This window comes from Camelus dromedarius, chromosome 3, assembly GCF_036321535.1.
Source record: "Camelus dromedarius isolate mCamDro1 chromosome 3, mCamDro1.pat, whole genome shotgun sequence".
NCBI classification, from domain to species: Eukaryota; Metazoa; Chordata; class Mammalia; order Artiodactyla; family Camelidae; genus Camelus; species Camelus dromedarius.
In genome coordinates, this window is record NC_087438.1 from 77,838,195 (window position 1) to 77,858,344 (window position 20,150).

At 42.6% G+C, this 20,150-nt stretch overlaps 1 pseudogene; it reads left to right on the forward strand.

Moving 5' to 3' along the window:
• Positions 1–1,632: 1,632 nt before the first annotated feature.
• Positions 1,633–18,695, forward strand: LOC105095408 (coiled-coil domain-containing protein 9-like; annotated as a pseudogene).
• Positions 18,696–20,150: the final 1,455 nt, after the last annotated feature.

Below are 20,150 nucleotides of genomic sequence, written 5' to 3' on the forward strand. Positions count from 1 at the left end.
GAGTAATCATAGACATAAAGGTAGCCATAGGCTGGCATGACTTTTCCTTGTGACACAGATTGGCTCTAAAAGATGACCTCCTACCTCATCATGTGCTCAGGAAAAATCCCCTGAGATTGATGTTAAATTTACTAGTCTTCAGCATCTACCTTATTCTCCCCTTTATAAAGTTAGGTCCTCACCTCCCTCAGTATCACCCTCCCCAACCAAGTCCTCCAGTTGGTTAGTTTCTCAACAATTATCTGTGATGAATCACTAGCCTTATTGTCAGCTCCCTTTTACCCATGAATGTAGATTTTCCAGGTCTGAAGAAACACACACAAACAAAATAGCTGTGTATTTAAAAAATAAACCCATATCAAAGAGAATTCCAGCATAAAGATTAAAAAAAAAACAGGCCCTCCATTAATGACTCTAGTTGTCTTGGATACTTAAAAACAATAACTTGTCTGGTTTTTATCTTAAATGCACTTTGGCAAAATGACTTTTCTGCACTTATGATTGGTACTAACTTTGTTGCTTTTACGGTTCTCTTTGTGTTTTTATTTTCTGGTATTCCTTAAAGCCTGGCCCTTTCCATCCACTGCCACCTCCCTCCCTGCCCCACCCTGCCACCATCAACTCTCATTACCCTCTTTTTCTAATTATTCTACACATTCAGAATAGAAATACATTTTATCTCATGGAACATAGTCACTAGAACTTGACCTCATGTGTGAATATCCTTTTCTAATCCCCTTTATTTCCTCTCTTTATTTCCAATTCTCTTTATTTCCTCTCACAAAAGACCTTAACGGCCCAATCAGTAAGAGACTTGACTACTTTAAACGTGAGCCCAAAACTTTCACATCAAAAACACCTGGCTTCACTTCCCTAGTGTAAGGCGGTTTTAATCCTCAGCAACGTTGTTACTTGATTCACAGCCTGGGATGAACAGCATCTTTGCGTTCCATCCTGGAGAAGGTCACTTCCTATCTTAGAATTTGCCAAGAAATTAAGAAGGAGTTGAGATTTTATCCCTAAAACGTGTTCATTTGTATCCTGAATTATACATCATCAGCTCACCTATAAAGGTGAGGGTCCAGATAGGTGGTAAGGGGGTGAGTGGGCAGGAGGTGAGATGGTCCTGGGTCAGGAGAAGGAAGTGGGAGGCTGGGGAGTAAGAGGTGGGAGTCTGGGTGGTACTCTGCAAGGCTGGGTCTGCCTAGAGCTGGGAAGATATTTGCAGCACTCCAAACCTCTTAGAATTCTCTTATCCATTATAACTTATAAACCCAACCACTTGAATTCCTTTCTTCTTTCTTCTCTTCCTTGTGCTTGCAATCTTCGCTTGATACATTGATTCCTGATAAGAGTTCTGTGATTCTGTAGAGAAGAAGGTAATTCTAAGTAAAAATAAATAACACCAAGTTTTTGTGAATTCTTAATTGTTATTATGACATTAAGCAGAGCTTTTTGCAAGGTTTTGGAATTCTAGCCTCGTCATAGCATAAGACATTGTATGCAAAGCAGATTGCCAGTAATGGAAATGAGACTCAGAAAAAAATAATAGCAGTGTTTTTGAACACTATTGAATTAAATTAAAATTTTGAATAAACAGATAATTGGATTTATTATTCTGTAAGAGACGAATCATGGTACTAGACAGAGTATAAAGGTATAATCTGTGGTTTTCACTCCAGGGATATCAGTGGCAGTGTTGTTGACTCAAGTAAATGGAATTATGCTCATTTAAAAAAGTACCTACAGCTCTCTTTAGTTCCCTTCTTCACGTGGTGCGGGCGGGAAGTGACGCACGCGGCCCGGGAGGTGTGGACGCGGAGGCCGACAAAGCCGGAATCGCAGACGCCACGGGGTCTCCGGGACAGTCAGTCACACTGGACCTGAAATCGAAGGAGGAGAAGGATGCTGAGCTGGACAAGAAGATCGAGGCTCATTGGCGGAAGAATGAGACCATCATCTGGCGCTACCAGGAGATTGAGGAGGACCGTAAAAAAGCTGAACTCGAGGGAGTAGTGGTGACCGCTCCCCGGAAGGGCCGCTCGGTGAAGGAGAATGTGGCAGTTGAAGTGGAGAAGAACCTGGGTCCCTCCCGGAGGTCCCTGGGACCCCCCGGCCCCCAGGGGCCAGCAAGGGAGGCCGGACACCCCCACCCCACGGCAGGGAGGCAGCCTGGATGAGGAGCTGGGTGCTGTGGCCGGAGGGGTCGGAGCAGGGGGGTCCCCTCATCTGTCTGGAGCTGGAGGCACCTCAACTGCCGACCGCAAATCCAAGGAGTGGGAGGAGCGGCGCAGGCAGAACATTGAGAAGATGAACGAGGAGATAGAGAAGATTGCGACGTGTGAGCGCAATCAGCGGGAAGGTGTGCTGGAGCCCAACCCGGTGCGGAACTTCCTGGACGACCCCCGGCGTCGCAGCGGGCCCTGAGAGGAGCCTGAGCAGGACCACCGGGAAGGCGGCCGGCGGCATGGGCGCAACTGCGGGGGTGGGGGGCCGACTTCTAGCAGGTGCGCTGTGGCCTCGAGCAGGAGCAGCAGGGCCGCAGAGCCAGCCTGGATGACACCGGGGACACGACGCTGTCCATGACGGGCTGGGAGCGGTCAGAGTACCTGCGCTGGAAACAGGAGAGGGAGAAGAATGACCAGGAGCGGCTGCAGAGGCACCGAAAGCCCACTGGCCAGTGGCGGCAGGAGTGGGATGCTGAGAAGACTGATGGCATGTTCAAGGACGGCCCGGCCACTGCCCTCGAACCATCGCACCAGTACAACGATCAGGCCTGGGCCCGGCCCCACAAGCGCCCCACTTTCAGGGAGTTCCTGTCCCAGCACAAAGCTGAGGTCAGCTGCAGAAGGAGGAAGAGCAGCCGACCCCAGGTCAAGGCAGCCCCCACACCTACAGTGACCATGATGACCTCTGGGAGACGAAGGAGGCAGAGGCCCTTCCACCTGAGCCCCCACAGCCTGCTACCCCAGAGGAGACCCCCACACAGCTGCCCTAGACCCCGGCCCAGGACCATCGGCCTCCTCAGGACGAGAAGGAGGAGGGCGAAGGGGAGGACGAGGACGAGGAGTGAGAAGATGTGAGTGGGGATGAGGAGGAGGTCCAAGATGAGGAGGCTGACAAGGAGGAAGATGAACCAGCCCCAGACCACCTACCCCAAGAGGCTGAGCCCAGCAGGAGCCCCACCCCGGAGTGTGGTGTCGAAGAGCCCACCAGGCCCGAGGAGCCCCAGCAGCTTCCCCAGGGCTCTGCCACTCCTGCTAGCCCTCTCTCGTACCCCGGGGGTCACAAGCCCGTGTCCGACTGGGGTGAAGAGATGGAGCTGAATTCTCCCCGGACCGCCCACCCAGGCGATGCCCTCTCTCTGGGTGAGGCCTGGTCTTTTGAAAATGCATGAAGTGGGCTGCTTGTGTATGTGCTCTAGGGGTGCATTGGGGACCCTCATGCTGGGCCCTGGGACACTGTGTGCCCCACGGCCCCTGTGGCTAGGGAGGACGGTCCATGCCCGTCTCTAGATACCCTTCCCCAGATCCTGCCCCTGCTCTGAACCATTCAGGGCCCCCTTCCCAATAAAGAGTTCACATCCTCAAAAAAAAAAACAGGTATCTACAAAAAACTGTCAATTAGAACATCACTATTTAGGACTCACTGAATGCATCTCCTTGGTCTCCTGCAGGATTTGATTTTTAGCAACTTTAAGGAAGAAAGGGAGGTTGGTGCTTAACATCCACTGCCTACCCACACACGCGAGCCACACAACTTTGGAACACCTGGAACCACCCGTAAGTCCTGGTTTTAAGTTCAGGGAAATTTTTTTTAAGTCTAGAATTTTTGCATATATTTGCATGTTGACTTTTAAACATATGGAATCATACATACAAAAATAAGTTTGGTAGCATCCTGCTGTTTTGGAGGCCAAATGCAATTCAAAGAATTGTCATGTGTAAAGAATTCTAAATTGATTAGATTCTGGAGTATAGGAGAAAAAAAAACACATACAGTGATACTGGGACTGAAGAAAAGAAGAAAAGATACTTAAAAGCCTTCGTAAATTCACAAATGGAGCCATTTAAAAAGAAATTTACACCATAAACAGTCTAATTAAATCCACTTTAAAAATATTACCTGTAATTCTGTGCCCAATTCAATAATAAAAGAGTGTTTTTTTCTCACTTCGCACCCTGGGAATTCTGGGAGATTTCCTTAAGCTTATTGTCAAGCTGCAGAAACACCTGAAAAGAGTAGAGAGCCGTGGAATCTTGACATCCTAATATCAGAGAAACATTTTTATGTAATTGCTGTCACTTTGTGGAAAAGAAAGTAAATATAAAGCAGTTGATTTCAAGGAGGTTAATGAGTGGGTAGGACCTCTTTCTTGGCTTTCAGTTTCCTCTGAAAGAAGAATGTCTTGTGTTTTGGTCTCTTACCAAATTCCTAGTATTGACCTCCCTTGTTTCCAGAATTCACATAACATCTGTTGCTGTATTTTTCAAAATAGGTTTCCTTCCCTTCTTCCAATTATACAAGCAAACTGTAACTGTAAAATCAAGTTCAAATGTTTAAAGAAGGTGAAAATGTTCCAAAATTCTGTGGGCAAGTGATAACTTCTTTATCTTCCAGATCTTTCCATTTGTGTATATAACCTATTACACATACATCATGATTTATTTTCAAAAGCCAAATTGTTTCAGATGCACTGCATGGAACTTGCTTTTTTTCCTCACTTAACAACATATTGTGAATGTTTTCTATGCCAGTTTATGAATCTCCCTGTTGTTTTGAATCTCTTCTTAGTATTCTGGGTTTTTAACTATATCATAATTTAATCAACTAGTACCATATTGATAAGACTGTTAAGTTGTTTCCAGTGATTCATTACTATAGGTATTTCTACAATGATCATACTTGTATAAATTATCTTTGTGCCCATATGTGGGCATTGCAGTGGGGAAAGGGGGTCAGACTGTTCCTAGAAATGGAATTGTCAGGAGAAATATATATAATGGAATACTACTCAACCAGAAAAAAGAATAAATCTTGCCATTTGTGACAACATGGATGGATCTAGAGGGAATTACACTAAGTGAAATAATAATTACACTAAGAAAAAAATGTTGTAGGATCTCACTTATATGTAGAATCTAAAAATTATAACAAACCAACAAACATAACAAAATAGAAACAGACTCATAGTACAGAGAACAAACTAGTGATTACCAGAGGGGAGGAGGGGAGGGCATTGAGTATAACAGGTGAAGGGGATTAAGAGATACAAACTTCCAGTTATAAAGTGTATAAGTCACAGGGGTGTAATGCATAGCATGGGGAATATAGTCAATAATGTAATAACTTTGGTTGGTTATTACAACCAACTTTGGTTACTAGGCTTATTGTGCTGGTCAACTCATAATGTACATAAATGTTGAATCACTATGTTGTACACCTGAAACTAATGTAGTATTATATAGCAGCCATAGTTCAATGCAAAAATAAAGAGGAAAAAATTATATTTTAAAACATGAAAGTAACATGAAATTCAAATACCAATGTCCAAAAATAAAGTTTTATTGGAATTTTTTTAAAGGCATTTATCCTGCTATGAGGATACAGATGGTCTCTGATGAACCCTAAATTCCCGGTACTCAAACACAATGTTACAAGATAACAGAAATGAAAAAGATGGATTCTCTGTTAGGGGCATCTGTAGAACCTGCAAATATATTACTTTACATGGTAAAAGGGAATTTGCCAATGTGATTCAGTTAAGGATCTTGAGTGTGCATTGCTGGTATAGTGGTGAGCATAGCTGCCTTCCAGTTAAGGATCTTGAGAGGAGGAGGTTTCTTGGGGTATTTGAGTGGACCTGATGTAATTACAGGGTTCTTGTAAGAGGGGGGCAGGAGGGACAGAGAGGAGGCAGTGATGGCAGAAATGGGGAGAGATTTAAAGATGTTATCCTGCTGTCTTTGAAGATGAAGAAGGGACCACAAGCCAAGGAGTGTGGGTGCCCTCTAGAAGCTGGAAAAGCCAAGGAAATAAATTCTCTAGAACCTACAAAAGGCACGTAGACCTGCCAATAGTCTGATGGTAGCTCAGTGAAAGCCACTTCTGACTTCCAGAATTATAAAATTTTAATTTTGTGTTGTTCAAGCCATTAAGTGTGTGGTAATTTCTTACAACGGCATTGGGATACCGAGGATTAGAGACACTTTAATGGGATCTAGTATTTCTGCTCAACTTGGATCTGTAGAGAGGTTTCTAATGGGCAGAAATGAGGAATGGGATTCCGAGCAGGAGAACAGTGTGGGCAAAGGCACAGAGGTGAGGATGTACGAGGTATGTCCAATAGTTACTTAAAAGCACGGAAGCCACTAGGGAAGGATAGCCGGGGAGACACATACGTAGGAGACAACACCTGACCTTACATCCTCCGTGCGCGTGCGCGTGCGCGTGCGCATGCGCGGGAAGTGCTCCGATGACCTCGGAGAGGAGGCGGAGGCGAGCCTTCTCGAACCAGGCTGAAGAAGAAGAATGCGGGTCTTGTTCGGCTCGGCTTGCATTAGGTGAAGAAGGGCGTGGGAGGGGAACTTTGGCCGAGAGGAATGGGATAGCCAGCAGCAAGAATCCAGCACTGACAAGAACTGGCCAGGTAAGGAGCCGCTGAGGGGAAAGGAAGCCGGGTCCCGCGGCTAAGGATGCCTCCAGAGGCGCCACAGGAAATTGTGAGGCAGCACCCCTAACATGGAGGCAAGGATTGTGAGCTTCTGCAGGGAAACAAATTCTGAAGGAACTTGACACCAGTAATACATTTGTTATTTGTATTCCTTTGTTCTCTGTTGAATGAGAGTGCAAAGCCTTTTTAGCTGCCCCAGGGACTGGCCAGTGAGGGAAATGGACAATTCTTGAGGGAGAGAAAAGTAGCCTCAGGCTTTTTGGCAGCTCATGTCCTCAGACCTGTTATTTTGTTTGACAGGCAGAGAGCTGACTTGTGTGGTTTGGAAGCTGGGTGGCATTGTAGGATGGGCGGGACAGCGGAGAAGCCCTGGCAAGCCACGTGATATCGTAGCATGAACCCCGGAACTGGAAATCAGGGGTCTTGAGTTATTGACTCAGCTTTCTAGAAATGAGCTACGCAAACTTGGGCAAACGACCTTATGTCCCTTGTACTCAATTTCCTCACCTACGAAATAGGACGTAAGCTGGGCTATGCTTGGCTATTGTGGGGACTGCAGAGCGGCTATGGGGGATGACTCCTGAAGCATTTACACTTTGACTCTATGTCCAGAAGCCCTGGGTTTCCGGGTTGATGAAGATGCTTCCAACATGCAACATGTATAGCCCAAGCCCATCCTCAGCCACTTGTCACCCAGTGACCACGCCTTGTGTTCTTTGGTTGCAAGCAGCAGGTCACTAAGCAGAGCTCCCCTCCTATTTGGCCAGTAGCACAAGCTGGGAGTCCAGGGCCAGCACTGACTGATCCCACTGCTAAATTGCCAGATGGGAGGCAGAGGGCACTGTTGGGTGGATGGTGTTCTTAAAGGCATGGATCCTTCCCGAAGACTGAGAGGAAGACAGCAGAATGGGAAGCCACAGAAAGTGGGGAGCACAGCAAAGTATGCTTTGATCATCCATGTAAAAGTGCAACAAAGTAATAAGCAAATATTCTAAAATAAGCAGGCAGCAAAATTTCTAATGTATCATAAGAAAAATAATTGGGCTTCAAAAAAAATTCCCCTGGAAATTTGCATTGAGGACCGCCATTCATCTCCAGATTTCAAGGAATTGACCATATGAGTCATACATTGAGAAAGAATTTTTGAATCAGCCATAGGCTAAGTGTTCTAGCTGTAGGCAGGACTAATGCTGGAAATCAAGATTTTAAGGGTAACCTAGGGTCACCACTCAGAGTTCAGTCTGTGTATTTTCTTGGAAAATGTTAGACTACCAGGCCTCTTCCTGAGACTGGATATGGGGCAGGTGATTCAGTAAGACTTAAAGTTAATTCAAGTTCAGACACTGGCAGTGGGGGCGACTTGACACAGGAACACCTTCCTGGCAGCAAAATGTACAGGAAACACTGCCTTTCTGCCCTGGAAAAGTTAATGGTTTTGTTGCATTGAAGTTGTACTGGCAGATTTAATTGAACAATTTCTTATTGTCCTGTCTAATTTGATGATTTGGTGAATCATGTAGGTCTCCTTCGATGTCATCAATCAAGGAAACTAAAGGAGAACTTGGGGCCATGCCAGGTAAGTTACAGCGTAAGAAGAAGAACCAGAGCGAAGGGAGGTGGCTTCATATTTCATAGAAATAAGTTTTTTTTTTAATACATTGTTGTTGTTATATCTGTGAATTGAAGAAAGAAGCCTGTGCCAACTAAACTTATTTCCTTGTGGCCATTAATTGTTAATTGCTAAAAGACAGATTGCCTTTGGCATGAAAATCCAGAACTTGCTTTCCATTGCCATTAAGAATAACTGCAGGGGCATACCTGATGCTTATGCCAAGAAACTTGTTCTAGAAAGTAGAATTCAGAGAACTCTCGCGGGACTTTGAAGTAGCTGGTGAAGCAAGTAGCGTGTCAACATCCTGGATATTTTGTGTTCAGTCACCATTAAGGAGAAGAATCAAGCCCTGGAAACCTGCCAGAGAAATAAATGTTCAGCGAGGTTGGAGTGCTTTGCTTTGAGTGCATTTGAATGAAGTGATGGATGCCCCGGAGGGGGTTGGGAAGTGGAGTGCAGAAAGCAGATTTGTGTGCAGCACAACTGGTCATCTCTCAGCCGCACTCTTCCTGCTGGGCTGAGAGACCCGAGGCTTCCTTCATGTCCTGATTTCAACCCTGCAGGCCTTCCCACCACTCCATCCCCTGACCCCTAATTGAGATCTCTCTTTTAAAATCTTCAAGGAAGTTAGCATTGAGGAGACAGCCTAGGATTTTCAGAAAGACAGGCAGTTAAAAATGATGCCACGCTTTGCAGACAAGAGAGAGGATCAGAATAAAGAGGAGAAAGGCTGTTACCCTGACATTCATGTCACCTGCATCTCCTTCTTTTCCTTTTCTAGACTTTAGGGCCTTGATGTTAATACTTTCTGACATCTGTATTAACCCCTGAATTGTGTCCCTTCTAAATTCATATGTTGTAGCCCTAGCCTCTAGAATCTCAGAATGTGATATTTGGAGATAAGGCCTTTAAAGAGGTGATGATGAATTTGTAAGTGAGTCCTTATAGGACTGGTGTCCTTATAAGAGGAGGGAGAGACACCAGGGGTGTGCGTGCACAGAGGAGGGGCCACGTGAGGACACAGCGGGAAGACAGCCAGCCACAAGCCAAGGAGGGAGGCCTTGGGAGAAACCAGTCCTGCTGACACCTTGATTTCAGGCTTCCAGCCTCCAGACCATGAGAAAATGCATTTTGTTTGTCATGCAGTCTGCAGTATTTTCTTCTGGTGGCCCTAGCAAAGGAAGACAACCCCAGTGTTGGCAACATTGGCAAACAGCTTTGGGGGTAATTTTTCCTTTTAATTCAAACAATAATGACCATAAACAAAAAACACAGTCAATCGTCTGGAATCCTGTCCTTTGCCACGTGGGGATCTGGTCTCACATTCCTCTCCATCTTCCTACCACCCCTAGTGAGCTTTTGAGAGTTTGCTTAGGAATGTTGTCATGTTCCATTCAGTGACTTGGTCCCCCCTGCACCCCTCAGCCGGCTTTCTTGCTCTGATAGTCCTTGCTTACTTGTCATTCATCTTTTGCCATCTCGTAACTTGCTTCCTCCTTAAGTGCTAACAGCGAACCCTCCCGTATAGACGTGGGTAATTCCTCCAAGTTGCAGAGACTCTGCAGCAGTGTTTAACAAAGGCTTATTGAAGTATTAGGTGGAAGAGGAGGCAATAATAATGCAAAAAGAGAAAATTAAAAGCTGGCTTCTGGATAGGATGTGTCTGTCCTAGCATCTCCTTCTAGAAGCTTCCACAGGCTGCCTGGGTCCTGAGCTCCCTATACCCTGTTCTGAAGGGACCACCTCACCTCTGTTCACAGGACTGAGCCTGTTTTCCTTTAGCCAGAATCGAGGCCTGCATCCTCGTCTCAGTCCCAAGAAAAGGGAAGAGTACTACTAATGGAGGTGGGATCAAGGTGGGGCTTATTTTCTGCCCTGGGTGTTTGGGTGACCCAGGAAAACCACACCCTTTGAGAACATCCCACACCCATTCACAGGGTCTGACTCACCCCCAGCAAGGCAATTCCGTGATTCTGTGCTTCATTCCTCCAAGCCTGGCACACGGTTGTAGAACTAAAGGGAGTAGTATGCAGGAGATGGCTCATTTGATCATTAATTAAAAATTAATTTTAAAACAATCACAAAATGACTGTGGTGTGTGAGAGACTCCACTCCTGGATTTAGTAACGAGCAAAAGAATCCAGCCTCAGGTTACTGCTTTTCCAAAGGGTTTCTTCATGGTGGCTGAAAGTTGTAAACAAAAAGAAATCTTTCCCCGTGAAAGAAGAAAGTTTAGGGATAAGGAGGGACATGGCTCGAAAGTGTATGCTTTTCCCATACTCTTCTTTCCCAACTGTGATTTTCTAACACACCTTCTAGAAGGATGGCAACCATCAAAGAGATGTCCCGATGCAGACTGGAAACTGCACCGCACTGTAAAAATAACAACAGCAGCAACCATAATAGTAATAATAATATAGGCACCATCTATTTGGGTCTTATGTGAGAGGCATGGCCTTATTGCTTTTCAAACATTATCTTGATTAGTCTTCATCTCAACCTATTCTGAAGTAGGCAGTATTAACCCCCATTTTCTAGATGAAACTGGATTTAGAAAGTGAAGCAATTTACCCATTAATCTCACCTCTCAGAAAGCATTCTTTTTTCTTTCTTAACCTTTGCTCTTTACTTTTTTCTTCCTAAGCTGATTTCAGGGATATTTTGTCCAAGAGAACGTGACATTGACAATATTTCACTTACTTGGATACTGATATTCCTCTTGGTCAGGGTCATTCATAATGATAGTTTGTTCTTCCCAGGAAAGCCTAATATCCTAAGTTGATTTTGGAAAACTAAAATGATTTTAAGATAAGCTTCTTTTAGGTTGGTAATTAAATTCATGTTGACCAAGATTCAATGAGGGGCTACTAGAAAGGCCACCATGTACACTGTGCATGCGGATACCAAGTTGAACAAGAGACCATCCCCACTTCAAGGATTTTGCATGAGTGTTATAAACTAAAGCCTCCTCTTTAGGGGCAAGTTCTCTGTACATGCTCTGGGCTTGGTACATGCTGTCTGTAGAATGTTTCAGGTAGGATGATTTTAAGCTCATCCCTGATACTCTGAGAATAGGAATCAAAGTCAACCACATGATCCATTTGAAATATCATCTGGAAACAATTAAGGACCAGCAGCGCTTCCAAATGGCTCACAAGTGATCCTCTTGGCAGTTGGTGGCCAAATATTTGCGGAGAAGAGAAAGCCTCACTCTTTTCTAGCCACAAATGAAAATATATTGATTGTTAAAGCTTGACTCTTCTTTAAATGGTCTTTTGGGAGGGGCCAAGGGGACAGGCTGTCAGGTAACTAGGAAGCACACACCCTGTGGCAGTCACTGGTCTAAGTAATCCCCGACTTACCAGCAAAACATTGAGAAAAGGAATGAGCAGATTGGGCAATGACAAACCATGGGCAGCCAGAGGTTGGAGCTACTAAGATTTCTTGGGTTGGAAAATGATGTCAAGAAATTTCACATTGCACAACAGCATCTTATTTCAAAAGAGAAAAAGAATACTCATCTACCATTCAGAAAAACTAATGATCACTAGTGGATAGTTCTAGTGAGCAATATCTATCTGATGGAAACAATGCTATTATTTACGTGGATTCGTTTTTTAATGCTCATATTGTTATGAGATCTGCTTTCCGATGAGGAACACAGACAGTGCGCTCGGGTGGCATCATTTTAGCTCAGAATCCAGTGGGATCATCCCAGTCAGTGAATGTGGCTGTGGCCTAACTCATAGTCCTTAGATGGTTTCATCTTTGTGAGCCCCTTCTCCATTTAAAAGTTAAAATTAAATTTTACAACTGCCTTGGTATAAAGACAAATACAACTCCAGGTTGGATTCATGGATATATACTCATATTTAGTAAAGTCCTTTTTCATTCTGATTTTGAAAGGGAGTAAAATGAAAATGTTTTTGTAGGCTCCTAAAAGCACAGTGGGCTCTAGGAGAAGTGGGCCCAGTGCCCATCTGAAAATCCTCTTTACCGGACTCTCCTGCAGCCAAGGGCAGCCTTGTGATATCAGCTCAGAGTCTCTTGGAAATTCTGGAAGGGGTGATGCTTCCTTCTTCCTTTTTCTTTCCACCTGGAATTAAGGACAGGAAACTCATCAACACAGCAGCCATCTTGTAACCGTGAGGTGGTACTGTCTTCCTACTGAGGACCGTGGAGCAGAAAATAGAAGGAACCTTGCCTCTGAATGGTATTTTCAGTTGCAGCATTAGCCAAAAGTCTTGTTAGATGAGGGAGGAGAAAAGATAAACCCTACTTGTTGAAGCTAATGGGGATTTGGGTTTTTTGATATGAGCAGCTAACTTCTCTCCTAACTCAGCTGATGCCTCAGGGCCTCAGCACTGTTCTTTGGGTTCCGTACAACTAGGACTTCACACAAATCTGTTCTCAGCATCAGGAAGCGGCCTGAAGATGTGGGGATATATGTAGTAGCTACTGGCACGGAGAGCTCACTAGTTCTCTGAGAATACATACAGAGTGAAGCAGTGTTGCCCTTTCCAGGTGTGACTACTAAGCCACTGGCCCCTAAGGAGCTACGCTCATTGTCATGAACCTACGGGAGTCTTCCCTGCATCGCGATAACAGGCCCTTGAGAGCAGACTTCCACTGCCGACCCGCAGCTGATTCCTCTACGTTTGCAGCTGCTGAGAGGTCTGAAAGGGAAGGTGCAGTAGGAAAGATAACCGACCCATCTTTTCAGAGCTATTTGGCTGCTGGATTGACCCCTCAGTGGTGGGGTAGAAGGCTCCAGGTCCTGCATGGTTGAAGGACAGAGTCCCCCTGCAGGAGGAGGTCAGTGCACAGACTTGGGATGGGCCCGCTCCTGCCCTTTTGGAACCCCCCGGAGCAGGCAGGCATGGGTCCCTGGATCCGGGGCTGGGCTGGATTCTTCAGCAAGCCTGTAGTAGCAAGTGAAAAATCAACTGTGAAATAAAAGCTGTATTAGAAATGTTTCTTGATTGAATTCCTAGGGCAAAAGAGCCAGGATGTTGAACATGTAAAGAGCAGTAGTCTCTGTAAGCTTACTCTGAGAAAGTCAGACGAATTATTTTAGGTAAAGGGCTTTTGGGGAGAACCTACTGTACCTGGGGGCTGGCAACCTAGGTAATCTCTTTAACAATTTTTATTTCTGTTTTTGTCACTTGTTTGTTTATCCAACAAACATTTATTCACCACTGGTGTGTGTCAAACTGAGGGAAACAGACTCCATTCCTGCCTTCTAATGAGCTGGTAGGGCAGATTAGATGAAAACAAAGACAAAATAGGCCAACCAACTGGCGACAGCTGTGATGAAAATGTCATGGAGGAGGGGAGGTAGCCTGAGGTTTTGGAACAGTGGTTTCTAAGCTTGTTTGCATTATTAGACTCACCTGAGGATCTTTTTAAACTCCCAAAGGCCATGCCGTACCTCAGGTAGCCACAGTGTCCGGGGTGGGTCGCAAATACTGGTATATTTTGAAGCTCTCTACAGGATTCCAATGTGCAAACAAGTTTGGGAACCACTGATACAGAGGAGAGGGTTGGCCCTTTTCCTCAAAAAAACATTAGGGGCATTCTGAACTGAGCCCCACAATCATGCTGCTCAAAGTGGAGTCCCTGAGAGCTTGTTAGAAAAGCAGAACCTCGGCGTCCACCCCAGACTTACTGAATCAGGTTCTGCATTTAACGAGCCCCTCAGGTGACGGTAGATACAGCAGAGTTCAAGAAGCACTGCAAAGCAGTCATTCTCAAAATGCCATCCCCAGATCAGCATCGCTGGGAAATGTGTTAGAAATGCAAATTCTCATCTCCACTCCAAGATGTACAGAATCAGAAACTCTGGGGGTGGTTTAACAGACTCACCAGGTGATTCTGAAGCACACTGATGTTTGAGAAACACTGGCTCAAAATCTGCTTTCTACAGATGAGGAGGAGTGGATGTCAAGGGCATGGACTCAGGAAATTCAGACAGACTGTAAGGGAACCAGGAATGACAAGAAGTGGGAGGGAAGACTGGAGAAATACCCCACCCAGGCAGAGAATTGAAGGCCCTCAATACTCTTTCAAAATGTCCCTCAAAAGTAATATGTCTATTATAACAATGCTGCCAGATAAAATTTTTTTCTTTCCTTTTTTTTTTAAATTGAAATATAATCAGTTTACAATGTTGTGTCAATTTCTGGTGTACAGCATAATGTTTCAGTCATACGTATACATACATATATTCTTTTTCCTGTTCTTTTTTATTATAGGTTACTACAAGATACTGAATATAGTTCTTTGTGCTATACAGTAGAAACATGATTTTTATCTATTTTATATGTAGTAGTTAGTATCTGCAAATTTCAGACTCCCAATTTATCCCTTCCCATCCCCTTTCTACCCTATAACTGTAAGTTTGTTTTCTATATCTTTGAGTCTGTTTCTGTTTTGTAGATAAATTCATTTGTGTCTGTTTTGTTTTTTTGTTTTTTGTTTTAGATTCCATGCATGAATGATATCATATGGCATTTTTCTTTCTTTTTCTGGCTTACCTCACTTAGAATGATGATCTCCAGGTCCATCCATGTTGCTATAAATGGCATTTATTTTTTTTCTTTTTTATGCTGAATAGTATTCCGTGGTATAAATACACTGTAACTTTATCCACTCATCTGTCAATGGACATTTAGGTTGTTTCCATGTCTTGGCTATTGTAAATAGTGCTGATATGAACATAGGGGTGCATGGATCTTTTTGAATTAGAATTCCCTCCAGATACATGCCCAGGAGTAGGATTGCTGTATCATACAGATGAAAGATTTCTGATCCTTCTCTATATGCTTGACTTCAAAGAAATTAAAAAAAACAGACTCACCCTTTTTTCTTTGGGGTTTGGAACCCCAAATGTGTTGTCCATCTACACTATTCAACTTAGTCACTCTTTCCATTCTCTGGATATCTATTTTCAGACATTTGATTCATGCCTAAAGAATAAAGATTTACCGCAATTAGAAATATTCAGAGAAATGTGCTGAGAACTCTTGACAATCTGAAAAAAATATTTTCGACATTATTGGAATTTATAGTCTTGCTAGGTAGCTGTTAGGAAGAGGATAGCATTCCTGTGTTTGTAAAGGCTCTGGAATGAGTGAAGTCAGATTAAATAGATGACATTGTTTCTTAGTCAAGATAAATTGTACTCTACCACTTCTTGATGAAAGGATGCACTTTCTATATGGTTAATTCCTAAAGGAATTATTTCAGGAGGGCTTTGGTCTGAATATAATGTGAATATAATGTGAACATTCATGTGTTTGTGTCTGTGTGTGTGTTAACTAATATTTTCATGTTTCTGAATTGTTTTCTCTGGTAATGGATAATTTTTCCTTTTATCGGGGCACACCTATATTTTCTACAGTAAGCATGTATAACTTGTGCAGTGAATTTTTTTTCTCAAGAAGAAAAATATGTTAAAAAGTAAATGGAATAAAATTCTGCTCCATATAAAGTAAACAAACCCTACAGAGGCCCTGAGCAAGGAGCCACCAGCCCTGGAGAGGGCCTCCCTGCCACCCTGCGTGGCCCCAGGGCTGCCAATTCCATTACAATTGATCCCCTTTTTTATCTACTTTTTATACTGAGATTCTTTGTAAGCTTAAAAAAAAAATAGACTTGATTATAAACAATGTTTAAAAACTTCTGACCTGAAGAATAGGTACATGGCTCCCTGAATGATCCTAAAATGGCAGTTTTCTTAACTGCAAAACAGGCAGGACAGGGTAAGCTACTGTGGAATAAAGCCGTGCTGGGTTTTTGAGAAAGGGAAGACCCATTTGCTTTCCTGGTCAGGTGAGGTAGTGATGTGGATGTTCACTTAGGGAAGTTGTGTGACTTTCACTGCATTAGTTATGGTTCTCCAGAGAAATAGAGCTAACAGGAGATACATATATATGTATACACACACACACACCTGTGTATATGTATATTTATGTGCATGTATGTATTTATTATAAGGAATTGGCTCATGTGATCATGGAGGGTAACAAGTCCCCAGATCTGCAGACAACACACTGGAGCCCTAGAAGAGCTGATGGTATAGTTCTAGTACAAAAGCCTTCTGGGCTTGAGACCCAGAAGAGTCGCTGTTTCACTTTGAGTCCAAAGACAGGAAAAATAAATAAATTTTCCAGCTTGAAGGCCGTCAGTCAAGAGGAGTCCTCTTTTATTTAGGGGCATGTCAGACTTTTGTTCCGTTCAGGCCTTCACTTGATTAGACGAGGCCCACCCACAGAAGAGGGCCACCTGCTTCACTTAGTCTATTGATTTAAATATTAACTGCATCCAAAATCACTCTCACAGAAACACTGAGAATAATGTTTGACCAGATATCTCGGAACCCTGTGGCCCAGTCAAACTGACACATGAAATGAACCATCCTATCCACTTAGAAAAATCTGACCTAGGTTAGATTTATTCCCAGATATTTTATTACTTTGGGTGCTATTTTAAAGGGGATTGTTTCTTTACTTTCTTTTTCTGTTGATTCATCGTTAGTGTAAAGAAATGCAACTGATTTTTGAACGTTAATTTTGTAACCTGCTACCTTGCTGAATTCTTCAATCAGCTCTAGTAGCTTTTGTGTGGACCTTTTAGGGTTTTCTATATATAGTAACATGTCGTTAGCATATAATGACACTTTTACCTCTTCTTTTCCAATTTGGATCCCTTTTATTTCTTTCTCTTGCCTGACTGCTGTGGCTAGGACTTCCAGGACTATGTTGAATAGGAGTGGTGATAGTGAGCATCCTTGTCCCAGATTTTAGTAGGAAGCTTTTGAGTTTTTCACCATTGAGTACTATGCTGGCTGTAGGTTTGTCATGTATAGCTTTTATTATGTTGAGATATGTTCCCTCTATACCCACTTTGGCGAGAGTTTTTATCATAAGTGGGTGTTGAATTTTATCAAATGCTTTTTCTGCATCGATTGAGATGATTATGTGGTTTTTGTCCTTTCTCTTGTTGATGTGATGTATTGCATTGATTGATTTGCATATGTTGAACCAGCCTTGTGTCCCTGGGATGAACCCCACTTGGTCATGATGTATAATCTTTTTTATGTGTTGTTGGATTCTGTTTGCTAAAATTTTGGTGAGGATTTTGGCGTCTGTGTTCATCAGTGATATTGGCCTATAATTCTCTTTTTTTGTAGTGAAAGAATTATACACAGAAAACTATAAACCATTGATGAAGGAAATTAAAGAAGACTTTAAAAAATGGAAAGATATCCCATGCTCTTGGATTGGAAGAATCAATATTATTAAAATGGTCACACGGCTCAAGGCAATCTACAGATTTAATGCAATCCCTATCAAATTACCCAGGACATATTTCACAGAACTAGAACAAATCATAATAAAATTTATATGGAACCATAAAAGACCTAGAATTGCCAAAGCATTACTGAAGAGAAAGAAAGAGGCTGGAGGAATAACTCTCCCAATCTTCAGACAATACTGTAGAGCTACAGTCATCAAGACAGCATGGTATTGGTACCAAAACAGACATATAGACCAATGCAACAGAATAGAGAGCCCAGAAATAAACCCACAAACTTTTGGTCAACTCATCTTTGACAAAGGAGGCAAGAATATACAATGGAATAAAGACAGTCTCTTCAGCAAATGGTGTTGGGAAAACTGGACAGCAGCATGTAAAACAATGAAGCTAGAACACTCCCTTACACCATATACAAAAATCAACTCAAAATGGATCAAAGACTTATTAAACATAAGACAAGATACAATAAACCTCCTAGAGGAAAACATAGGCAAAACATTATCTGACATACACTTCAAAAATTTTCTCCTAGAAGAAATAAAAGCAAGAATAAACAAATGGGACCTAATGAAACTTACAAGCTTCTGCACAGCAAAGGAAACCAGGAGTAAAACAAAAAGGCAACCTACAGAATGGGAGAAAATTTTTGCAAGTGAAACCGACAAAGGCTTGATCTCCAGAATATATAAGCAGCTCATACGACTCACTAAGAAAAAAATAAACAACCCAATCCAAAAATGGGCAGAAGACCTAAACAAGCAATTCTCCAAGGAAGACATACAAATGATCAAAAAGCACATGAAAAAATGCTCAATATCACTAATTATCAGAGAAATGCAAATCAAAACTACAATGAGGTATCACCTCACACCAGTCAGAATGGCCGTCATTCAAAAATCCACAAATGACAAATGCTGGAGAGGCTGTGGAGAAAGGGGAACCCTCCTACACTGCTGGTGGGAATGCAGTTTGGTGCAGCCACTATGGAAAACAGTGTGGAGATTCCTCAAAAGACTAGGAATAGACTTACCATATGACCCAGGAATCCCACTCCTGGGCTTGTATCCAGAAGGAAATCTACTTCAGGATGACACCTGCACCCCAATGTTCATAGCAGCACTATTTACAATAGCCAAAACATGGAAACAGCCTAAATGTCCATCAACAGGTGACTGGATAAAGAAGAGGTGGTATATTTATACAATGGAATACTACTCAGCCATAAAAACCGACAACATAATGCCAGTTGCAGCAACATGGATGCTCCTGGAGAATGTCATTCTAAGTGAAGTAAGCCAGAAAAGAAAGAAAAATACCATACGAGATCGCTCATATGTGGAATCTAAAAAACAAAAACAAAAACAAACAAACAAACAAAAACAAAGCGTAAATACAGGACAGAAATAGACTCACAGACAGAGAATACAGACTTGTGGTTACCAGGGGGGTGGAGGGTGGGAAGGGATAGCCTGGGATTTCAAAATTGTAGAATAGATAAACAAGATTACACTGTATAGCACAGGGAAATATACACAAAATGTTATGATAACTCACAGAGAAAAAAATGTGACAATGAGTGTGTATATGCCCATGAATGACCGAAAAATTGTGCTGAACACTGGAATTTGACACAACATTGTAAAATGATTATAAATCAATAAAAAATGTTAAAAAAAAAAATCTGACCTAGATGGAGGTCAGACCACATCTATAGAACTGAGCTTTTCCTGGGTTACTTACTTTTTGCTCCCAACAACTTGCCTTCCAGGTTGTTCACCTGAGCCCATCCTGACTGCTCAGTTAACAGAGTCTGAGGGGCTTGAGGCCAACCTGAAGACACTTCCCTGGAGAATCATCACCCTGTACTGTCAGCTGGGGCTCCAGTATCTGGCATCATCAGAAAGGTACCTGTGAAATGAGAATACCCACAGCCCTCTTAAGATTTTGTGAATCTTAAATTAGCCCAAATCATCAAAAACTATACCAATGGCAATTTCTACTATTAATTTTTAGTAGCTAAAACTAAAAGCCTATGAAAAAATCATCGACTTATCACTATTTTTACATTAATAATGACTATTTGGAACTGTAAACTCCCTAGGCGGGCAGAAACCAGACCACAGTTGTAAAGTAGCTAGGCAGGCGTCGTCCACAGACGTGTGCTTAGTACAAATTTAGCTGATGACAAAAGAATAGTTTTTAATCTTTTCCAATTGGCTTAAAATACCCTTGCACACTAAGTATATCTTCCAGAAATAGGGTTGCCAGATAAAATTCAGGATGCCCAGTTAAATCTGAATTGCAGATAAATAATGAATATTTTTTAGTATAAGTATGCTCCATGCAAATCATTAGTTGTTTGTCTGAAATTCAAATTTAACTAGGCATTCTGTATTTTTATTTGTTAAATTTGGCAACCTAGCCAGAAAGAGAGTTGGCAAAATTTTATGTTCAAATTGAACATTAACACTTTAAGTGATGAATATTTAAAATACACCATGTGAAAAATATTATAATGGTTCATACAACTGTTTGGCATTTACA